Here is a 23,873-nt window from a genome sequence, read left to right on the forward strand (position 1 = left end):
GAATATCCATACAATAGAATAGCATTCAGCTATAGAAAGGAACGATCTACTGATCCATGTTACAACATAGATGAACCATGATAGCATTATGTAAAGTAAAAGCAGCCACTCACAAAAGATCACATATTGTACGGCCCATTTATATGAAATGCCCAGAATAGCAAATCTGTAGAGACAGGAAGTAGATGAGTGGTTGCCTAGGGCTGAGAGGGTTGAGGAGATTGAAAAAAGCTTGTTAATGTGTAATGGGTTTTTTGTGGGGGGACAGAAATCTAAAATTGGATTGTTGTGATGCTTACCCAAGTCTTTTAGTGGTTACACTCAGAACCACTGAATTGTATACATTAAAGTGTTGAAATTACGGTATCTAAATTACATCCCAATAAAGCTGTTAAAATTATGACAATTTTATATTTATAAATTTGAAAATTCATCGAAAATGACAAATTCTTTTAAAATGCAAGCTAACAAGACTAACGCAAGAAAGAAAACATATCTCAAAAACCTATATCTACTGCAAAAGTTTTTGTATAATTAAATACCTTTACAGAAAATGATTTCCAGGGATAAATGGCTTTCCAAGTAAATTCTTCCAAATATTTAGGGAAGAAATATTGGTAATCTTACATAAAAATCTTCCAGGAGACAGAAAAGTATATATTGCTCAAATATTTATAAGGCCAACATAAGCTTCAGATCAAAACTAAAAAGAATATTACAAGAATAGAATCACAGGCCAGTTTCTCTTTTGAACATGCATGCAAAATGTGTAAACAGAAGCACAAACTGTATCCATGGTATGTAAAACAATCATATATCACAATCAAAGTAGCTTTATTCTAGTAATGCAAGGTTCGTTTAATGTTCAAACATGAAACTGATCCCAGGAATGAATTAGAGTGGGAAAAAAAGTCATTTAAAACAGAAGTCTTGGGACTTCCCTGGTGGTCCAGTGCTTAGAACTTGGCGCTTTCACTGCTGGGGCCCTGAGGTCCAATTCCCGGTCAGGGAACTAAGATCCTGCAAGCCATGAGGCAGGCCCCCCCCCCCCCCGCCAAAAAAAAAAGGAAAAAAAGAAGACAACCAGGAGAAGCACAAGATCGAATAAACATAACAGATAACACCTTATGAAAAGTAGGTGAAGATTATGGAATATTCTAAAATTTTAAAACAAAAAGAAACATTTAAAGATTCAAGAGGATGTGACAAATATTGTACATAGGCAAAAAATAAAATAAAATATTACGATGATGGGAGCCCAAAAATCCAGATGCCCATGTCCTGTCTCTGAAGATTCTCATTCAGTGGGTTATGGATTTCCTCTATGTTTAAAAACCTACAGGTGTTATAAAGCAGAAACTAACACACCATTGTAAAGCAATTACACTCCAATAAAGATGTTAAAACACAACCAAACAAACCTACAGGTGATTCTGATATGATGCACAGACAATGTAAAGCTTCTGCTTTACAGGAAATAATACCAGATTATTTTGTTATTTTATAGTTATAGTAACAGGTTGTACTATTGACCGGTAAGTCTGATGTCAAAATGCACTCCCCACTAGGGATATAAAAGGAACTAATAGTCTGTACGGCTACTTGGTGGCAGCATGCATGTATTGCAAGTGCAATTATTGTAGGAATCCAAATGAGTGGAACATTTTAGAATTGGAAGACTACATACAGATCATCTAGTCAAGCTTCCAACTATTATAATTGTGAAAACTAAGGCCCATATAAAAGAAATGATTTATCTCCAAAGAGCGTTGAAAGAGTATGAAATTAAAAATATCTCTGAACTTTTAATTTAGTGCTGTTTTTATTAATCTCATGTATTAGCTTAAACTTCAGTGTGACAGATTTGGGATTGAATTCTTGCTCAGATTTACTGATTGCGTGCCTTTTAGTAAGTTACTAAAACACTTTTTAAAAAAAAATAGATTTATTTATTTATTTTTGGCTGCGTTGGCTCTTCCTTGCCATGCGCGGGCTTTCTCTAGTTGCGGTGAGCGGGGGCTACTCTTTGTTACGGTGTGCGGGCTTCTCATTGTGGTGGCTTCTCTTTGTTGCTGAGCACGGGGTCTAGGTGTGTGGGCTTCAGTAGTTGTGGTTCACGGGCTCTAGAGTGCAGGCTCAGTAGTTGTGGCGCATGCTCTTAGTTGCTCCGTGGCATGTGGGAGCTTCCCGGACCAGGGCTCAAACCCGCGTCCCCTGCACTGGCAGGCAGATTCTTAACCACTGCGCCACCAGGGAAGCCCTACTAAAACACTTTTAACTTCGCTTTTCACATATGTAAAATGGTGAGCCTTGGCTGATATAGAATATGAGATAACCTAGCACTGTTCTTAACACATACACGTAGTTAACATTTTTTGGCTCTCATCCCTCTTAAACGGCCTCTATCCTCTTAACAATGAAAGTGTGGTTCAGCTAGCAAAGCACCCCAGAACTGACCACATTCTGGCAAGAGATATAGGATTCTTTTTCTTGCTGGTGGTTCTTTATACCTGATATTTGAACTGCACTGAAACATGAACATCTCTTGTTTATACTGTATTAATGGATTGATGAATTTGATAGATGAATTTTAAAAAGTAATATGCAGGAAAAAAAGTAATATGCAGGAATTGAGCTGCCTTACTCTCAAGAAATATAATTCGATAGTGGTGGCTAAAATGATAAACAGTGTTTGGACAGGGAGTCCATATTGGATGTGAACTACTTTTACTCCCATTCGTCTATTAAGAATAAATAGAATCCTTTCAAAAGCTGTTTTAAAGCACAGTTATTTCCTTCTGACTCATTTAAGTTAGCTGCAAGAAAAAGACAATCTCCTGAATCCTTGCTTAAAAGGCTTTTAATATAAAGCAGATAATTTTTTGCAACATTTCCCAAACTTTTCATTATCAAATTGGCTGAGGCTTCTCAACGATTATCATTTCACAACAATATCTCCCTTTTCACCTTTTTTAAAAGAGTTGGCCTCGTAGATGTGCCCTTAAAACAGAGCTTCACTCTCAACTTATTTTAAATTTTGTATTCAAACAGTGTGAAGAAAACAGGATCAGGGAATTCAGCCCTAGAAGTGAATAGATTACTGATACATGCTACATCACGGATGCAACTAAGTGAAAGAAGTCAGGCGCGAAAGGCTCTATATTGTATGGTTCCATTTATAGGAAATGTCCAGCAGTGGCAAATCCATACACACGGAAAATATTATACATTAGTGGTTGCCAGGGGTTTGGAAGAGAGGGAAATAGGGAATGACTCCTCAAAGTGGGTGTATGTTTCCTCTTGGGGTGATGAAAATGTTTTGTAGTTGGACAGTGGTGATAGTTGCACAACATTGTGACAGTAGTAAATTCCACTGAATGGTACAGTGAATTGTAAAATGATCAAAATGGTGAATTTTGTGTTATGTTCATTTTACTACAATAAACAGGAGAAAGAATTAGGGAAAGACTTAGAGTTTGGGAAACTAAGGTGAACTGGTCAAGAAAAAGACAGCTCTACTGTTGAGTGTTCTCTCAGCTCTCCCAGTGCATTAATCCTCAGCAAAAAGTAGCCTGAACTTGTCGATGATAGTCATTCAACACAGTCCAGGGAAAAGTAAATAAAATAAAACCCAACTCTTCTTCTTTAGCACATCTATGAAAGGTTAACTTGCTGCTCAGCCACGTGGACATTCATGAAATCGTTTCACTTTAGGTGTCCTCTACTTCAGTACTTTACTCACAGCTCATTCACACATGTAGGCAACAGCATTCCTTAATTGGATGGAATCTGCAGTGCTGGTTGTGATCGGTCTCATGAAAAGAAAAGGGAAGGAGGAAAAAGCCTCCACATTGACTTGGTGGTCTTGATGAAATGGATGCAGAAGACAGCTTGAGTGTCAGACTGGAAACTGTTATTTTCCTTTTCCTTTTCTTTTTATCTTTCCTATCAGGTCTTCTGCCCACTTCCCACCCCCTTCTCTCAAAGAGGAAAGACACTAATTAGCTGCTTTTTTGTGTTTTTGGTAAAACACCTATTGTTTTGCGTTTCTTGTTGTTCGGTTTTTACTGCCAAATGAGCTTCAGTGGTTGATGTAGGGGGTCTCTTGGGAACTTAACGTTTTCCAGTTTAAGTGGAAAAGCTTTTTTGTTTGAATTGGCTTTTACTGGGTGCTTCAAGGTTTGCTCTTGGCTCTTTGAAGGGGGACTAAATAGCACTGTGTTTCCTTTGAGGTTCCAATGAAGAAAGGATCCTATGTCCTGGGCACTTTTTGTTGATTTTGCTGTGTGTCCTCTCTATAGCCAGATGCAGATTCCAGGAAAATGACATATAAATGAATATAGGTAATCTAATATTTTTACAATTTGCTTTGGCCATACTCCTGGTCTTATTCTACCTGTAGCAGATGGCTTTAAAGAGCATTAGCTATGTATATATTAAAAATAATATAAATATACCAATATTAAATATTATATTGATGTATAAATGTAATATACTAATATTTATATTAGTGTATAACAATTATGTATTATATTAATATATATTTTTGCCTAGCATATATTATATACAAAATATATGAGTAATGAAATGTATTTCTATGGTTAATATGTTCATAATATTAATATGATATATCCTGTAATATTGATTTTAAAACAATTATATCATAATATATAAATATATAATTATTATTATCTGATATAATACACTATAGTTAATATATTCTATATAACACAATATATAATGTATTAGTATAATTGTATTATATAATATAAATATAATACATATATAAAACTATATATCTTTTGGTTATACATTACACAGACGAGTATGTATAGCTAATTATAATTTTATTTACATAGGAATCTGGTCATCATAACAATTGATGTAAAAATATGCAATATTTTCAATCAAATGGGCCTTAACCTCACTACCTACACATAACTACTTTTAAAATCTTGAACCCTGTCTAACTCATGCTTCCATATCTCTCAACCTGCTTTTCTACACATGCACATAGACACACGTTTATACACGATATATATGTATACTACCAGTTTTCAGTTCAATGTATATAAATATATAATTATATTCCTGTGTATGTATACAAATATAAATCAAAGGTATGTGTATAGGTATGTATTTCATATGTTTATATAAATATATCATACAAATAGTGTATGTGTATATAAATACATGACTGTATACATACATACAGAGAAATACACTTATTTAAACAAAAGGGACCTAAATAAACATAGTTCTCTAAGAATAAAAGGTTATGTCTCACTCTTTCAATAACAGTTTATAGTTTTCTACTGTATGTTCTTCTATAATTGTTATGAGCATTTCCCATTTTTGTTGAATGTTAAGTTGTTTTAATTTTTTGCCTTTTTTTGTTTTTTGTTTGTTTTTTTGGTACGTAGGCCTCTCACTGTTGTGGCCTCTCCCATTGCGGAGCACAGGCTCCGGACGCACAGGCTCAGCGGCCATGGCTCACGGGCCCAGCCACTCCACGGCATGTGGGATCTTCCCGGACCGGGGCACGAACCCGTGTCCCCTGCATCGGCAGGCAGACTCTCAACCACTGCGCCACCAGGTAAGCCCAGTTTTTTGCCATTATTAATGAAGTTCTGAAGAATATGGTGGGCAAGATTACTTGAAAAACTCTCCTAAAAGAAAAGGGTTAGGTATGCTACGTTAAATATACACAACTTATTTTTAAGTGCGTGGTTGATTTTGGAAGTGTGCAGTCGAAATGTCCAGTACCCATGAAAGAAGGGTGGTCCATGTGTGAGAGTTATAGCTCTATTAAGAGTGGATTGAAGATCTTGATAGCTTAGAACAGAAGCTGGAACTCCTGTTTTTATGGAGCCAAATGGCAAATATTTTAGGCTTTGTAGACCAAAGAGGCAAAATTGAGGATATTATTTAGGTACTTAGGTAACCATTTAAAATGTTACCAGTTAAAACGTGAAAATTATTCATAGCTCATAGGCCATAAAAAATAGGCAGCTGTCTGGATTTGGAATACAGGCCGTAGTTGAATGACACACCTGGTATAGAGACTTGTTTTTAAATGGCCATGACCACATGGGAGGCAGGAGGTAAGACTCCATCCCTACTAGATGGGAAGTTAGAACTAAAGCTATCTATCCCTGGCTTCACCTTTAATGAAAGGGTGTGCCAGGAGAAAAAAATATCTGCTGGCAAAGGGAGACTAAGCAAACTCTCTTGGCCTCTGCTCTGGGTAGGAAACAGGTAGGAAATCTTGAGAATTCTGAACTGCAGATCTGTGTTCACAGTGTTTGTGTTGCAAATTTATTTGCGGTCTTGCAAACAGAAGCTAAGAAATTAACTTACAATGCTCCCAAATCGGTGGTATTCCAAACACAAAACTAAACCCTTTCTGGAGAGGTAGACCTTCAACACAGGCCTATAGCGTTCCCACAGATAAAGTTTAGCTAAACGTGAGCTCATGATCTAAATTTACACAATAATGAAGAAATCAGCTACAAGTGGAGAGAATCAGCAAAAACAATCAATAGCAGAATTAGATTCCCAAGGCCATCCATCAGATGTTGGAATAATCAGGTGCCAGGCAGAAAATATACATAAAACTAGAAGTGAAACAAGGAGCAAGGATGTTTTAAAAGACTGGGTAGGATCTTTCAAACATTTTTAGAGTACATGTCATTGTTAAAGCTAAAAACTCGAAGGTCGTGTAATACAGCAGATTAATCGTGGAGAAGAGTGAAATTATGCTGTTTTTAAAAATATGGCAGGTCAGATTTCCTGCCTAATTATATAAGTTGATTTATCTTAAAAAATACACAGTATTTTAAAGACTTATTGGCTGTAAAATAAGTTAAGGGTATTTCAAAGGGCTTCTCTGCAAAGAGAAGTGAGAAGTAGCAAAACACAGAAAGTCGAGGGGAAAAAATGTCAATATATACATGGCTATAGGGTGAACTAAGCCTTAGGCCAGCAAATATGAGGAGGAGCTGACCCTTAGATACGTACAACTAAGCTGGAACCTTCAAAAAGTTCAACTGTTTATAAGTCAAAAGATTTATTAAAATTAATAACCAAGTGTTTTAATTGACATCAGAAGAGTAAAACAATAAACCCTGAGAACATAGAAAAAGAGACAATAAAGATATGAGCAGAACTTAATAAAACAGAAAAAAGTATAAAATTGAGGTGATTTAGTAAGTCAAAAGAATATTCTTTGAAAAGATTTAAAAAAACAAACTTTGATTAAGCAAAACAAAAACGTAAGTAAACAATATACAGAAAGAATCAGGACAATGTTATAGCAGAGAGTACAAACAGAGAATATATGAAATGCCAGTAAATTTGAACATTTCTGTAAAGTGGACAATTTCCTAGCTCCTGAAGTTTACCAAAACTGACACAAGCGGAAATTTGTAGCTGGAGTTCTTGCACCAGTAAAGGAATTAAGTCAATAGTTTACAAGCTTTCACCAAGAAAATACCAGACCCGGTCAGATCATTTGGGAGGTGAATTCTATCCAACTTCTGTTAAACAGATAACATCAATATTAACAAAGAAAACTTCTAGGGAGTAGCAAAGGAAGAATGCTCCTTTATTCATCTTATGAAGTCTATATAATCCTAATACTGAAAATAGATTAGGACTGTAAGGAAAAAGAAATTTACAGGTCAAATTTACTTGTAAATATAAAAGGAAAAATTTTAAACTATGATATTAGCTACCCAAGTTCACTAGAGTAAGAAAAAGCACGAGCAAGTTAGGTCATCCAATGTAGTTTAATGTCAAGAATATATATCAATAGATTGAAATCACCACATTTTATTTCTTTCATGTGTCTCTTTAACAAATTGGTAAGTACTTATATTGATCTCTCTTGTACTAGGCACTGTGCCAAGTCACTTACATATTTACTCCTTTAAACCTTCTATCATCCCTGGGGGAAAGTTCTATTTTGCTTCCATTTCTTAGCTAAGACTCTAACCCCCAGGAAAGTAAAGCAACATTTGTAAGTTTTTGTGGATGGTCAGTGACGGGACCAGTACAGGAACATCCAATGTCTGTGCTTGGAAACAGTGCCCCATGTTGACACTCACATTACAGATGAAAGGAAAGGAACCATGCACTTACCATATAGATTAAATCTCACATTACAGGTTAAAGGAAAGGAACCATGCACTTACATTATAGATTAATACCCACATAACAGGTTAAAGGAAAAAGAAACATGTGCTTCTCTCAAAAGTTGTAAAGAAGGCATATCCATTTCTAAATATATTTCCCAATTTCTTTTGCTTGTTTTCTGACCTTTGTAGTGCATTTTGCCATGAGGAAAATTTTAATTCTTATATAATTAAATGTATCCTTTTTTCTTTGTATCTTAGAAAGGTATCCTCATGAATAATTTATTTCAAGTCTCCCAGTTTTCTGATACTTCTACACTTTCATTATTTTTTAACTTTTAACTGGTTGCTGTATCTAGAATTTAGTAATTCTATGATAGCCATATTTTCCCACTTTTGTTGAATAATTTTTGCTACTGATCCAAAATGTGAATTTTATTTTAATCTCAATTCCCTTACGCTCTTGCATCTAATTTTAAGATGCTTCCTATTCCACTGGTTGTTTTGTCTATCTAAAAAAAATGCTACCTTAAAAATAATGAAATTATAATATAATAAATGTCATTAGTAAACAGAATACAATATATAATAAATAGCATAATATAAAATAACAAAATATAATTTACCATATAACAAGGTCAAAGGAGAGCAAAAGTATACAATCACTTGAAATATCCCCCAAAAGATATTTTATAAAATTCAATATTCATTTGTAATTTAAAAGAAAGAGTAAAAAAGGGATTGATGAATGCTTCCAAAATAAGAAGAAATTATATGTCTAAAAGAGAAAGAGGTAAGTGATAGACTTTAGTAACACTGGCAATAAATGCAGGACAAGATGAGGATGCCCGATATAATGTTAAAGAAAAAGTATTATGTAACATTGTGTTTGCAGCACTGATGAGTTCAGTGAAAAGAGAATCTCATAGAAAAGAGTATCTCGTTCTTCTTAATGTATGTACACTTGTCCATTGCATGAACATAACAGCTTATTTAACCAATATGTTACTGATCTGCATCTGGATTTCTAGGTTTTCATGGAATTTTATTATGCACAGTTGTTTCAAACACTAGGACTTCCTCTTATGTTTATATCTTTTGAAAGAAACAATATCTCCACCGATGATTTATCTGTGCTGGCTGCTAGCTGACTTTGGGTACTTCTCAGTTCTTCCCTTTACCTTCCTAGTCAATATGAAAACGGAAGGCAAGAAGGTCTCCTGTTTAGAGACTGTAAAGATGGGTCTTGGTGATAAAGTCTTGGTGGTAAAGGCTAAAAGTATTAACCCAGAACAAATGTTTTTCCAGCTGTAACTGTGTGTGATTCCCTTGGCTTGATTCCATAGAGGATGTAAGACAAGACTGTAGAATCTGCCCTCAAAGTGCTTCCAGTAGGATGAGCTAAGTCAAGTATGGTGGCATATCCAATTCAAGACAAAATATCACGTCTCCTTTTCTCTCCTGGCAAAACTTGGTGGAGTGAATGTAGAAGTCGCTGTATGCTTTAAATTAAAGCAACACAATAAATCTTGTATTGGAAGGTGCTTATTCTGGTCTGTTTGTGGAGATGAATTGGAAATTGTCTAGAAGAAGGAAAATTAGGTTAACCAAAGTTAAACTCATAAAAAATTGAGCATTAATTAAATATCTGTGGTCTATGTTTCTCTTTGATCATAATTTCTCCCAATTTATAGACCTCTTTGATACCTGATTAATCCTTGTCAAAGATGCAGTTAACAATGATTATTACTGTGTATTAGGTTTTGCCTGGGCCCTGAAGAAACTATCCTAAATCACCAGCTATGATTGTCACTTGATTTCCTCACAGAGAACAATCAGAACTCCTTGTCTTAAGTGGCTTGGGATGTGAAACTAGTTAGTCTCTTAGATACTGTTAGAGGACCCTACAGAGCCCATTGGTGAAAGTTTGGAAAACACTGGGCTTCTTAAAATTGATTCTTGTAGTGCTTCAGGAAAGATCACTGAACCAAAAGGATAATGGTGTTTCTGGTTCTGTTGTTAGTGTTCTCCATGGAAACATTGCTGAAGCTTCTGGACTCAATTTCCTTCCCCATGTGTGAATGTCACTGAAAATATCCAACTCCATTCTATCCCCATGTAACTTCAGAAACTAAGCAAAATGAAGACTCAAAATTCATTTCAAATAATGAAAGGAATATATAACGTAGAATGGAAGTGGGAAAATACCTGGTTTAAATTCTGGAAAGTACCAACTATACAATTCTGGATAAGTTGCTTCATCTTGCTTAGTCTAATTTAATGCCCATCTCACAGGATGTTATGATGATTAATTTAATATCTTTGTATAACGTACAGTGTTATGTAATTTCTTCTTGTTTTTCTTGAGTAAATTCATATCCTTAAGCAACTCACTGTAAACAATAGTTAGTTACTTGCTTAAATTACTCTTATCTTCTATTATCAGCTGAATTGTGTCCTGCTCTAGTTGATATGTGGAAGTCTTAACCCCCAATACCTGGTAATATGACTGTATTTGGAGATAAGGCCCTTAAGTAGGTAATTGAGGTCAAATGAGGTCAAATGGGTGGGCTCTAATCGAATATGACTGGTGTCCTTATAAAAAGAAAATATTAGGACACAGACATGCACAGAGAGAAGACCATGTGAAGACAAAAGGAAAACGTGGCATCTACAAACCAAGAAGAGATACTTGAGAAGAAATCAATCCTGCTGACACCTTATGTCAGATTTCTAGCCTCTAGACCTGTGAGTGAGTAAATTTCTGTTGTTTAACCTCCTCAGTCTCTGGTACTTTGTCATGGCAGCTCTAGGAAACTAATACAACTTTTTATGGCCTCCTTGTCTCAAGTTGAAAGTTCAATATTTGGCATCATAGCTAGGAAACAAATATATCATCTACATTCCTTGTTGTAGTCTTTCTTCCCCATTCTCATTGCTAGTAATTTCCATATTTGGGTCTGTTTGCTGTGCCTTGTAAACAGAGCGTTACACTCATTTCTGGTCTTACTGCTAATATACAGTAAATGTGCAGATACTGAATAGATTTTGGAGAAGTGCAGCATATAGTTGGCACATGTGTGTATGTGTGTGTATTCATATAATTTATACTTTTTCTCTATTTTCTTCCTTTGGTGTGAGCTAAGATTCTCTGCTTTTGTGACGAGTACTCCTGAATTTAATTCACCAAAAATTGCCAAAAATAATAATAATATGGGGAAAGAGAGAGTGATAGAGGGAGAAGAACAAACAATCAGGCAAGGGCAGTACTGTGAATTATTAGGGTCTTATTAATAAGATTATATTAGTCTAGAGGAAATGACCGTAAATATCATCAGTGAGCCCAGTTGGTCTTTACTGACTGCTAGACACATCCCTGAGTTCTGTTCTTAGTCTCCAACTGTATGATTACTACTGTCTGGAAGTATTATTTGAACAACTAAAGTCACTTAATGGAAAAGGAATATGTCTTTAGAGAATCAACAGTAAGTTTTCTATCTGATTACAAAGGAATGTTGACTGTCTGGAAACCTCAGTCATATTTGTAAGCAGGAAAGCATTGGCTATTAAAAGTGGATGATGTAAAGAGATGAGCAGAAACTTTGACGATAGGTATACCTGGATTTAATTCTCACTCCTACCGCTTGGCAGCTGGATAACATTAGGCAAGTTTCCTACCTCCCTGAAATTCACTTAATTCAGTCTGTAAAATGGCATAATAACTTATTATAGCATCCTTTTAGGAATTTTAAATCAGTTATTGAAATAAAAGTACACAATATATAGACAAGTATGGATTCCTCAATAGGTGTTTGACCTTTCATTTCTCCAGTATCCCACCCGCATCAAATAAAGAAAAATACTTTTTAAACTTTACAAATATTTCATTGTTCTAAAGTTAAAGCCATTAAAAATAGAAATAATCAAATGGCCTTTCATACCATTAGAAGAAAAAAAAAAGTGTTCATGAGAGTTCCATATTAGAATACAAATTTTCCTTAGGCACCTGTTGATGTATGCTATTCTGCTCTTTACAATAAATAATTAAATTTAAAAGACTTAATTCCTCACTTTTAAGACCTTATTAGTTTACAAATTACATATTGACCTATGCTAAATTTTATACCGACCCATGCTAATGAATTCAATACAGAAAACAAAAAACACTGCACTCAAGCAAACTACATATATATATATATATATATATATATATATATATACACACACACACACACACACATATATATTACCTAAATGCATTTATATCCTACCATGTCTCGTAAAGCATTGTGGTAACTCACCGGAATACAGACAATCAAATATAATGACAAAAGCACTTAATATAAACAGGGCCAAGGAAACATAGAAGATGAAGAAAAGATGAGGGAAATGTGAACAGGAGGAAGTGTAGTTAATCGAGTTGTATGTTTTGACCTTAAGATTCTCTGTGTGGGGACTTCCCTGGTGGCACAGTGGTTGGGAATCCTCCTGCCAGTGTAGGGGACATGGGTTCGGGCCCTGGTCTGGGAAGATCCCACATGCCGCGGAGCAACTAAGCCCGTGCGCCACAACTACTGAGCCTGTGCTCTAGGGCCACTGAGCCACAACTACTGAAGCCCGCGTGCCACAACTACTGAAACCCTAGCGCCTAGAGCCCGTGCTCCGCAACGAGAGAAGCCACAGCAATGAGGAGCCCGCACACCACAATGTAGAGTAGCCCCCACTCGCCCCAACTAGAGAAAGCCCATGTGCAGCAACAAAGACCCAACACAGCCAAAAATAAATAAATTTATTAAAAAAAAGATTCTCTGTGGATAAAACAACATGTAAATAATTGGTTACAAAGCCATGTTATTTGAAGGTGCCAGACTGCACATTAACAGTCTGACACAAAGGGACAGCACAGGAAAACTATTCAAAGATAAAGATTTTTAAATCTTTGCAGTTTGAAACCTTTTAGAGCAAGTATAATGAGCTCGACACACATTTCAACACTCCACGTGTTAATCACATTTTCAAAGCATGTCTCAAAGTCATTGGAAATAGTTGCTGTCTCTGTCTCTGATATGTAAAACAGACCTGTGATGTGTAAAACTCAGGAGGTATTGATATCCACTTTTTGGCATCTGAACAGGAAACAAAGTTGTTTCGCAGTGATAATAAAGAATGAAGTAAATGCACCAGTCAAATAAAAGACAAAGTACTGAGGGAATGTATTAACAAAACGAATCCAACTAAATTCTGGTGACCTGGGGCCTACGATTGTACACACTGCATGGAAATACCCCAGCCTAAATACTGGCATAGGAGGAAGGGTACAGCTAAGCCCATCACAGTATAATCCTTTTAAATGTCCCTTTCAAGGTTGTCTCCGCTCAACACTGAGTATACGAAAACTTCCCATCAGGCAGAAACACTGGCTGCGCAATGATTGACCAAGAAATTAACACACTAATGAATAAATGATGCTAATTTATTTCTATCCCTGACAACGGGAAACAGCACACACTCTGTGTCAATGGTATGTCCTCTTTCCCACTTTTCTAAATGGTCAAGTATGTTTTTCCCTTCATTGCTTTATATCATGTGTGGCAGGCATGATGGGAAATGGCTACCAATGGCTCTGTTATTGATTTCTACCTTCATTTCACTGTGGCTAAAGAAGATACTTTGTATGATTTCAGTTTCTTAACAATGTATTGGTACTTGTATTGTGGCATAACATATGGTCTTTCCTGGAGAATGTTCCATGTGTACTTGAGAAAAATGTGTATTCTGCTGTTGTTGAGTGGAGTGATCTATATATGGCTGTTAGGTTTAGTTGGTTAAATGTGTTATTCAGTCCCCCTACCTCTCTACTGATCTTCTGTCTAGATGTGTTATCCATTACTGAAAGCAAGGTATTGATCTCCAACTATTATTTTAGAACTATCTATTTCTTCCTTCAATTCTGTCAATGTCTGCTTCACATATTTGGGGGATGTTTGGTACATATATGTTTATAGTTGTTATATCTTCTTGATAGATTGAACTTGTTATCAACATATAGTGGCCTCCTTTTCCTCTTGTGATGGTTTTTGATTTAAAGTTTATTTTGTGTGATATTAACATAGCCATCCCAGATCTATCTTCCTTCCTTCCTTCCTTCCTTCCTTCCTTCCTTCCTTCCTTCCTTTTTCTTTCTCTCTCTTTATTTCTTTTTGTTACTATTTGCATGGGATATTTTATTCTGTGCTTTAACTTTCAACCAACTTGTGTCTCTTGAAATCAAGTGAGTTTTTTGCGGACAGCATATACTTGGATTATGGATGTTTTTAAGGTCCATTCTGCCAATATTTATCTTTTTATTGGAGAGCTTAATCCACTTTTTCAAAAATTACTGATGAGGAAGAACTTAATTCTGTCTGTTTCCTGGCTGTTTTCTGTATGTCTTATGCATTTTTTGCCCCTCATTTACTCCATTACTGACTTCTTCTGTGCTTAGCCGATTTTGTTGTAGTGAACTCTTGATTCCTTTTTCATTTCTTTTTGCATATAGTCTATTGATATTTTCTTTGTGGTTATCAAGAAGATTACATTTACCCTTCTAAAGTTCAACCAATATCATTTGAATTGGAACCAACTTCAATAGCACACAGAAACTCTGTTCCTCTACAGTTCCATTCCTCCTCCTTACATTATTGTTGTCACAAATTACACCTTTATAATTTGTGAGCCCAATAACATGGATTTATGATTATTTTATGCATTTGTTTTTTCAATCATGTAAGAAATGAAAACTAGCGTTACAAGCCAGTAGCACAATACTGGCTTTAGTATCTGCCCATGGAGATTTCTATTTCTTTATACACCTTCGAGTTGCTGTCTAGTGTCCTCTCATTTCAAGCTGAAGGTTCAATTTAGCATTTGTCATAGGGCAGTGTTAGGAAGTTGTAAAACAAACGCCCTCAGCCTTTGTTCATCTGGGAATGTGTTAATTTCTCCCTAAGTTTTGAAACCAGTTTGGCCAAATATAGAATTCTTGGTGGACAGTTTTTTTCTTTCAGCACTTTAAATATGTCTGGCCTCTTGCTTCCGTGGTTTCAGATAGGAAATTAGCTATGAATCTTTTTGAGGATCCCTGCTTTGTAACAAATTTGTTTTTTCTTTCTCCTTTGGGAGTAAAGATTCTTTCTCTGTCTTTTGGCATCTGAGAGTTTGATCATACTGTTTCTTGTTGTGGCGTTCCTTGAGTTTCTCTTAGTCCTGAAATCAGGCAAAGATTTACAGCAACCAAACACATACTGAACCAGGGAAGAGGCAATTTGAAAATGGCAGGAAAGCTTTGTGGCATTTTTACTTGCCCTTGCCCCATCTACTCTTAGTGTAGTGATGGTCTTAAAGTGGTGGGGTCTTAATGCAGTGATAGTCTTAAAGTAGCAGCAGACCATTCCTAGTATGGGACCCTCAATCCTGCTTCAGGAGGGAGCAGAAGAGACCATACTCTCGGATTATTATGTGTATCTGTTCTAACCTGTCTGGGAGCTACCTGAAGGACTGACACAAGATGCTTATCTCTGTCTTAGCTAACCTGGAACACAGTCTGGAAAAGCAGCAGTCATTGCTCAAAAAAAGTGCAAGGTGAACTAACAAAGCACAGATGGCTGGGGCAGAAGACTATGCATTGAAATACAATAGACCACATAAGATGCAGGAGCAAAAGTTGGGGGAGATTCTTTGGGAACTTAGAACATACAAAAAGTACACATGTGTCCAGAGAAATTAAGAAAGCCACAAGCATACTCAAGATAAGATGCATGTTCTGAAAACACCAGAGGAGTCTCTAAGCTTTTACCATGGGCTGAGCCCTGAACTCAGTGCAGGTCAGCTAAATGTTGAAGGAGTGATCCAGCAATCTGCACAATGGGGAGAGGTGTGTGGTTTTGAGTGTGCATGTGGATGTGCTTGTGTATATTTGTTTTTGTTTGTCTTAGGTGCAGGAATTCAAGGACATCTCTGTCAAAACATTAGCTAAACATGAACTAAAGGAACAGAGACTTCAGTGCCTACATACGATAAGGAGTACACTCATTGCAAAACTAGTTTGGAAAGGTCCCCAAACAAACAGACTACTACAGCCTTCAACAATCCAAAGCCCAGAAAACCCTGGGAAAGTGGGAGAATCTGATTTCCATAGACACCACATTATAATATTTGAAAGCCAAATGTTCAACCAAAAAACTCACAAGGTATACAAAGACATGGAAAAGTATGGTCCATTTAAGAAAACAAATTAATTGATGAAACCATCCCTAAGGAAGCCCAGACTTTTCTCCATTGCATATTCTTGCCTCCTTTGTCATAGATTCATTGACATAAGTGCATGGGTTTCTTTCTGGGCTCTCTATTCTGTTGCAGTGATGGATGTTTTTGTGCCGGTACCATACTGTTTTGATTACTGTAGGTTTGTAGCACAGTCTGAAGCCAGGGAGCATGATTCCTCCAGTTGTGTTCTTCTTTCTCAAGACTGTTTTAGCTATTCAGGATCTTTTGTGTTTCCATACAAACTTTAAAATTATTTGTTCTAGGTCTATGGAAAATGCCCTTGATATTTTGATACAGACTGCATTGAATCCGTAGATGTCCTTGGGTATGATGGTCATTTTAACAATATTAATTCTTCCAATCTGTGACCATGGTATATCTTTCCAGCTGTTTGTGTCATCTTTCATTTCTTTTATGAGTGTCATATAGTTTCCTGGGTACAGGTCTTTTACCTCCTTAGGCAGGTTTATTCTTATGTATTTTATTCTTTTTTATGTGATTGTAAATGGGATTGTTTCCTTAATTTCTCTTTCTGATAGTTCACTGTGAGTGTATAGAAATACAAAATTTATATATAGAAATCTATTGTATCCTGAAAATTTACCAAGTTCATGTTTGAGCTCGAATAGTTTTTTGATGATGTCTTTCAGATTTTCTATGTATCATGCCATCTGCAAACAGTGACAGTTTTACTTTTTCCTTTCCATTTTGGAGTCCTTTTATTTATTTATTTTTTCTTGTCTGATTGCTGTGGCTAGGACTTCCAAAACTCTGTTCAATAAAGGTGGTGAGAGTGAGCATCCTTGTCTTGTTCCTGATCTTACGGGAAATGCTTTCAGCTTTTCACCATTGAGTATGTTAGCTATGGGCTTATCATATATGGCCTTTATTATGTTGAGGTATGTTCCCTGTATGCCCACTTTCTGGAGAGTTTTTACCATGAATGGATATTGAATTTTTTCAGAAGCTTTTTCTGCATCTATTGAGATGATCATATGGTTTTTAGTCTTCAATTTGTTACTGTGATGATAAGAGACCTAAGACAGCTACAGAGGCTAAGTGTCCTTTCCTTCCCTGAATGGGTAGGTATCCTTGTTCTGCCTTCTAACTGAGTTAGTATCTGAGTAAACAACTGCCAGGTGTCATTTAGTTCACAATACACTGCTGTGGCAATATAGAAATGAATTTGCCTAAGTCATTTGGCTTTTCTCAATTATAGTAAATGAATATACTGAATGAATACTTCAACTTAAGGAAATGTTCTTAAAAATATATTAATGTAGGCAACTTCAGTGGAGAACTGAAAACAAAACAAAACATTCAGGTAAAGGGCTGAAATAAAAGTACACTCAGTTGTATCCAGTTTCCTCTTGTAAATCTCTCTTTTTAATTTGAGTGGACAGTCACTTGAGAATATCTGACTTGGGGCGAAGGAAATCTAAGCCTTCTTGGCCACACGGTATTCTCTTATGTCATTTACTAAAGACACCAGGTGGGCTGCTGAAAAAAGAGTGGGAAAAATCAATCCCTCACATCCAAAGGGCGGCTCTTGAAAATATGTGTGTTGTTGTAGTTATTTTGCTCTTCTGGCCTCAGAAGTTCTAATCTTAACTTTAGCCCCTCATGGAGAGAGACTTTGTAAACCAGTTCCCACATTACTCATTATGTAACCGTTGAAAAAGAGCAACCCAGCTCTTTTCCTGTGCTTTCAACCAGTTATCTTCTTCAAAAATCTGTTTGGATTGTTATACCTTAATCTTGCCTGGCAAGGGACTTATGGGAAGTTTCTTATTGTTTGAAAGTTTGGTGCCAGTATCTGCAAAGAAAGAAGAAAGATGTGTTTATCAAACATCCCAATAGTGAAGGTGTGTGAAAGCAACTTTTGAAAAAGTTAATCTGTCAGAGTTTAGCCGTATGATTACATTTTATTTTATTCATTGAAAATAAATAATTATCAAGGAATCCTTTCTAGATTTTCTAGTTTCCCAAAGTTCCCTGTATTCACATTCTAAGAGGAAAAATGGTATTTTAAGTCACTGCTCTCCACCTTATATTATTTATAATCACTCCTCGTGACTTCTTCCTTCCAAGAAACGTGATCCTGAGAAGTGTCCTTTGTTTGTCTTTGTGGAATAAGTGATGAGGATGCGTCCTGGAGACCTGTGAGATGTTTAACTTGTGGCATAGTGAAACTAGGATGGAGAGTTCTGGAAAGATCTGGAAAGGTGGCTGGTAGAGTGTGGCCAGATGTGGGAGAAGAGAGACGTACAGAGAGAGGGAGAGGAAATTTTCAGAGGGAGAAAATGAAACAAATATTTAAATAAGTTTTGTTGTGTGGTGTGGGATGCAAGCCTTCCTCTCCCCCTTTCCTTCACAATGTCTTTGTTAAAGACTGTGTTTTTCATTAGTTTTACTAAGATAGGATTTGCCGTTTTGTTTGGATACTGAGAATGGACCCATGGAAACAGTTATATTTGGGTTATCTCTGACTGTCTTTAATGAAGAACATAAATATGGGCCCCACTATCTATGCACATGCTATCACCATGCCTTTTTTGTTCTCTGTTCATATATCTAAGTCCTCTTCTTTCTTTAAGGTCAATCTCAAATCTCATCTGAAATGTACATTTATTGATAGATTCAACCCATAATGAACTGTCCCTTCTTTGTCCTCCTTAGGCTCTGATTATTTATAAAAACTCATTTTTGAACTTAGAGACTGTCCAATATGATATATTAGTTATTTCACCAGCATATGTTATATCCTCAACACAATTATACACTTTTGTGGGGCTGGGATCATACATTCTGTAATTTTTCTCAGTACTTACACTTACTTTGATAAAAAGCGCATTCATTCATCTAAACATCATTTATTGGGTGTTAATTAAATATCTCAACTCAGTAAATATTGTTTGAATGAATGCATGCATGAATGAGGGAGTATGCAATAGGTAGCCTAATGTACCGCCCAATGTGAGAAAACCAAAAACATAAACACAAAAGCAAGCCAAAAAGTGGACCAGGACTTTCTGTAAAATATCCTGCTTTTTGTTGGATGATGCCATGAAAATCAAGATGCTCCTGAAAGGTCTTAATAGCTGACCAAGAATAGTAAACAATTGAAATTCTCTCAGGCTTCTTCAACCCTATCACTGGACACATTTATACCTCTCCGGAATGGTATTAAAAGAAGAGATTAATAAAGCTTTTATAGATGAGTTGATAAATCTCTAAAGATTTAAGTCTTCATTACCTCCTAGGTTTTCTCTATTTTGGGTTTCCAAAAGATTTCAATAAACCACAGGATAATTAAAAATTAGACATTATCTTTCTTACCTTGATGTTTTTTGATGGTAAACACCTTTTTATTGTCTCCATAGTGCTGCCGACTTTCCACCAGTACAGTACTTAAGTGAATTTGGCTCTGGATGGTGGGATATATAAGATGTAAATGAATTGTTTGTATATGTTTTAGAATTCTTCAAAAGGGCCTGGCCATGGAAATGCATTGACTATTACTTAAATAACTAAAGTAACTTCCTCAGAATTATTATTCTATTCTGGTTAGGATACTATCTGCTCTGGTTTGTTAAAATTTCCCTTTAGAGTGGTTTTAATTTTGTTTCTGATAGGGTCCTAGGATTTATTGCCACACCCATCCTGCATCTGTTTTTCTTTGAATTACTCTCCTTGCAGTTTCTGATTCATACAGGGCCTTACAGGTTAGTGACAACCTGGCCATCACAACGCTGGGAAGGACAGGCCTACTTTTCAGAGGTGTTGATGTCTTCTGTACCTGAAGGTTTTCAAGAGATATCAATCTTCCTCACCACCGCCCTTGGCCCTCTTAATGGACTAAGCAGTTCCTCATGAAATTTCTGTGGGATATCTGTACCAACTTCTCAATATTGTTCCATCCTGAGTCTAAATTCCTGGCCTCAAGGTAATGTTAGATTTCTAGCTCCAGCCCCTATTTACATAAGGCCTATACTAAGGAACGGAACCCACAGACATCAGTCCGCTCTTCTTTCTCTGGATTTAATTTCTCTGTTACTTTCTGAAACATGCAGGTGTTCCTTTCTTTCTTTTAATCTCAGCTATGTGCTTTTAACTTTTTCAAAATTGACCCAGAATTTACATGTGTCTCCAGTAAGAGTACATTAAATTGAGCTTAGTCTGCTATTCTACTGGCATATTTGAGATCCAGATAATTTGCTAGTTAACTGGATTCAATGACTTGTACATTTCAGGCATCTAAAAATCACCATGTTCCAAATTTCCCTCCTTATAGTTAGTAATTTTCTTGGGAATCTGGATGAGATTAAATGGAATAAAGTTAGTGAGTGGCCCAGGAATGCCTGAAAGTTTGTTTGTCAGAGTGGCCAGGGAAAGTTAAGCAAGGAAGAAAAGCAAATGAAAAACAGAATCCCATTATTATGGCTGAGTTTACTCCCAGGATTCCATGCAGAGCTCTCTGTAGAGCTGGGTTGGGTTATAACTTATGCCAGAGCTCTACGTGGGGCTGACACCATCTCATGCCAAGCTCTCAGTTCTGGGCTAACATCATCTCTGGTCCACTCTGTGGAGTGGAAACTTTGGAGGAATGGCCAATGTGTTCCGCAGCGTAGGAAGAGGGAACTTGTGAATGTGACTTTCTAAATTGTGGAGGAACTAACCACTGTAAATGTGCCTTGAACTATGTTGTTTAATTTGACCAGTCAGATCAATGACTTTCCCCTTGAATGAAATGCTGCTACGTATATGAGCAGAAAAACAAAACTGGTATAAGGAATAGATAGCTAGTGGGAAGCAGCTGCATAGCACAAGGAGATGCGCTCGGTGCTTTGTGACCACCTAGAGGGGTGGGATAGGGAGGGTGGGAGGGAGGGAGATGCAAGAGGGAGGAGATATGGGGACATATGTATAACTGACTTACTTTGTTATAAAGCAGAAACTAACACACCATTGTAAAGCAATTATACTCCAATAAAGATGTTAAAAAAAAAACTGGTATAAGGAGATGGAGAGACTGGGAGTCTTATTTTCCCACCAATTAACTTTGCCTCTGACCATGACCTTCCCTTTGAGTCTCCTAGACCTTGGGGATGATCGCAGCCCCTTGGGTTGGGTGACGGCAACCCCATCTTCACTAGAACCTCTATAGTTAACTTTGATTTTTCCAACTCCGTCTATCCATCCCATGTGTGCAGTCAGACATTTGATCTTGGACTTTTCCTGACAAAATATGCTTGAATATAACCATTTCTTTTCACTCCCACTGCTACTGCTCTTGTCACTGCCTTAACTAGGGCTTTATCTTTAAGTTCTTTATATAAATATCTATATATAAATATAATATACAAATAAATAAAATATTCTGATGATTTTAAAGTCTTTTCTTGATAAAGACTTTTCCTGATAAAGATACACAATATGTTATATAAATATTTTTGTATTATCTGTTCTTTTCTTAGAATTTTAGCCATATGATTCTATCTCTTGGTTTGTCTAGAACTTTTTGATTGAATGCTGGCTATTTTATTTGGCTTTTTGTTGTTTTTCTCAGTGGAAACGTTGTTTTGCTTCAAAATATTTTATTCTACCTGGAAGTAGCAAATCTTCAAATTACAATTTTTTAAATGCTTTCAAATATCAATACTATAGGTGTCACAAAATCTAGAAAAATGACATTTAAAAATGAACTACTGCCAGATGTGTCTCTATAAAACTTTTCCCCCACTCTTTTAGCTATATATTCTTTAACTGCCTCCTCATACGACAGTTTATGTATTTTCGAAATCAAATTTTAAGAAATAAACTTTGTAGTTTTTAGACATAGATTTCTTGTAACATGGTTGATTAGAATTTGCTTCTAGTTATTAATAGTTTAGAAAAGTTTATTTCAGCTTCACAATTTATTACTGATAATGTCACATCAATTTTCATTATTAACTTTTGAGAAAACCTCTAAGGATTACTTCCTCATAAATATTTACTATTAAAAATGCATTACTGATTTCAGTACTGCTATAGGTTTGTGCATTACAGGGATTCTGATAAAATACTCATTCACACCATTCCATTACACACATTGTTCATGGAGTATATTTATTTATTTATTTATTTATTTATTTATTTATTTATTTATTTATTTATTTATTTTTGGCTGTGTTGGGTCTTCGTTGCTGTGCGCAGGCAGGCTTTCTCTACTTGCACGGAGTGGGGGTTACTCTTCGTTGCGGTGCACAGGCTTCTCATTGCGGTGGCTTCTCTTGTTGCAGAGCATGGGCGCTAGGCTCGGAGGCTTCAGTAGTTGTGGCTCGCAGGCTCAGTAGTCGTGGCTCACGGGCTCTAGAGCGCAGGTTCCGTAGTTGTGGCACACCGGCTTAGTTGCTCCGTGGCATGTGGGATCTCCCCAGACCAGGGCTCGAACCCTTGTCCCCTGCATTGGCAGGTGGCTTCTTAACCACGGCGCCATCAGGGAAGCCTCTGGAGTATATTCTTGACAGAAGAAAATTTCCGTTTTGACTAAGCATTGATGAAAACTGAATCTTTGACTTATCTTTCACATGCCTGATGATTGAAATAATTTTCCACAGAATAGCTTCTGGTTTTGTACTTTTCAGTTCTTTTTTTCTTCTTCAAACGCACATGCTTTGAGAGCTGTGAAGTGCAAGACATGGCTATATTGTAAGGTGGTTTTTGTCCTTATGCTTCTGTGTCTTGTGCTAGTTAAGTCAGTAGAGTAGTCAGTATGAGTACTGGAAGTTATTCCTGTAATGGGATAGTATATAGTCTATTACATATGGTGGTGTCTGAAAGTCACATAATAGCCTCACTTAAAACATCTCCTTAGGGCTTCCCTGGTGGCGCAGTGGTTGAGAGTCCACCAGCCGACGCAGGGGACACGGGTTCGTGCCCCGGTCCGGGAAGATCCCACATGCCGTGGATCGGCTAGGCCCGTGAGCCATGGCCGCTGAGCCTGTGCGTCCAGAGCCTGTGCTCCACAACGGGGGAGGCCACAACAGTGAGAGGTCCGCGAAGCACAGAACAAAAGAATATCTCCTTAGCCAGATTTCAAAAAAGCCTGTGGCCATTCCAATATGATCCAACATAGCAGAATATGATAGAAGGAAAATTGGCAAAGAAAGAGACGCTGGTCTTACCTGATGGAAGTTAAAATATCTCACTTTTGACAATTTTGCAAAAACCTATAATTACGTGAATTAATTTCTAGGGTTCTTCATAGGACCTAAAGAGGAACCCATAGAGTTGTGGAAGAACAATAGAAGCTGCTGTGATGAGAAGCCCGGGCACCGCAACAAAGAGTAGCCCCCGCTCGCCGCAACTAGAGAAAGTCTGCACGTAGCATTGAAGACCAACGCAGCCAAAATAAAAATAAATAAATAAAAATAAATAAATTTATTTTTA

General features: G+C 36.6%; 1 long non-coding RNA gene and 1 pseudogene across 1 annotated transcript in view; one reads left to right on the plus strand and one right to left on the minus strand.

Annotated features, from left to right (window-relative positions):
- Nucleotides 1-23,873, plus strand: part of LOC125963833 (UDP-N-acetylglucosamine--peptide N-acetylglucosaminyltransferase 110 kDa subunit-like) — a 179,860-nt pseudogene that overhangs the window by 70,940 nt on the left and 85,047 nt on the right.
- Nucleotides 12,586-23,873, minus strand: part of LOC125963859 (uncharacterized) — an 83,780-nt gene continuing 72,492 nt past the window's right edge. The window contains exon 3 of the long non-coding RNA XR_007476280.1: nt 12,586-13,384. This is a non-coding gene — a long non-coding RNA (uncharacterized LOC125963859). The remainder of the gene's footprint in view (nt 13,385-23,873) is intronic.

The sequence above is a fragment of the Orcinus orca genome, chromosome 3 (genome assembly GCF_937001465.1).
Source record: "Orcinus orca chromosome 3, mOrcOrc1.1, whole genome shotgun sequence".
Lineage (NCBI taxonomy): Eukaryota > Metazoa > Chordata > Mammalia > Artiodactyla > Delphinidae > Orcinus > Orcinus orca.